Below are 1,047 nucleotides of genomic sequence, written 5' to 3'. Positions count from 1 at the left end.
TTTGTGAAGTCACCAAGCATTCTCCTTGCATTATTATTATTATTATTTTCGGCTGCCATGTCTTTCTCTTGTTCGAAAATTCCTGAAAGGTTGTTTCTGGATTGTTGTAATTTAGCTTCTCTTAATTTTCTCTTCAGAGTCCTTTCAGGTTCTGGATCAGCTTCAACAAGAGTGCCTTTATCCTTGTTCCTGCTCATAAGAAAGAGAGAAGAAAACAAGAAAAGAAAGAGGAATCCTCTATGTCACAGTATAGAGATTCCTTTATGTTAGTAGAAGAGAAAGAGGTAGAAGAATGAAGAAGGAAATTCGGATTATTAGATGAAGAGAGGTGAAGAGAAGTGTTAGTAATTAAATAATTAAAAAGAAGAAGAAAAGAGAAGAGGAATTTTCGAAAATAATTTTTGAAAAAGAGGTTAGTAATTTTCGAAAATCAAAGACAAAATATAATTAAAATTAAAATTTAAAACAAAAAGAATTTTTGAAAAAGAGAGGGAGAATTTTCGAAAATTAGAGAGGGAAAAGTAGTTTAGGTGGTTTTGAAAAAGATAAGAAACAAACAAAAAGTTAGTTAGTTGATTGAAAAAGATTTGAAATCAAATTTTGAAAAAGATAAGATAAGAAGTTAGATGAGATATTTTGAAATCATATTTTGAAAAAGATAAAGTTTTTGAAAAAGATAAGATAAAAGATAAAAGATATATTTGAAAAAGATATTTTGAAAAAGATTTAATTTTTTTTTTTAAAAAAGACTTACTAACAAGAAGCTACAAGATAAGATTCTAGAATTTAAAGATTGAACCTTTCTTAACAAGAAAGTAACAAACTTCAAATTTTTGAACCAATCACATTAATTGTTAGCTTAATTTTCGAAAATTTGATATAAAGATAAGAAAAAGATTTTGAAAATATTTTTAAAAATAATTTTTTTGAAATTTTCGAAAATTATATAAAAAATAAAAAAAAGATATGATTTTTGAAAAAGATTTTGAAAAGATAAGATTTTTAAAATTGAAATTTTGACTTGACTTGTAAGAAACAACTAATTTT

Source organism: Arachis duranensis, chromosome 7, assembly GCF_000817695.3.
Source record: "Arachis duranensis cultivar V14167 chromosome 7, aradu.V14167.gnm2.J7QH, whole genome shotgun sequence".
Taxonomy (NCBI): domain Eukaryota; kingdom Viridiplantae; phylum Streptophyta; class Magnoliopsida; order Fabales; family Fabaceae; genus Arachis; species Arachis duranensis.
Note: the sequence above shows the minus strand (reverse complement) of the source record.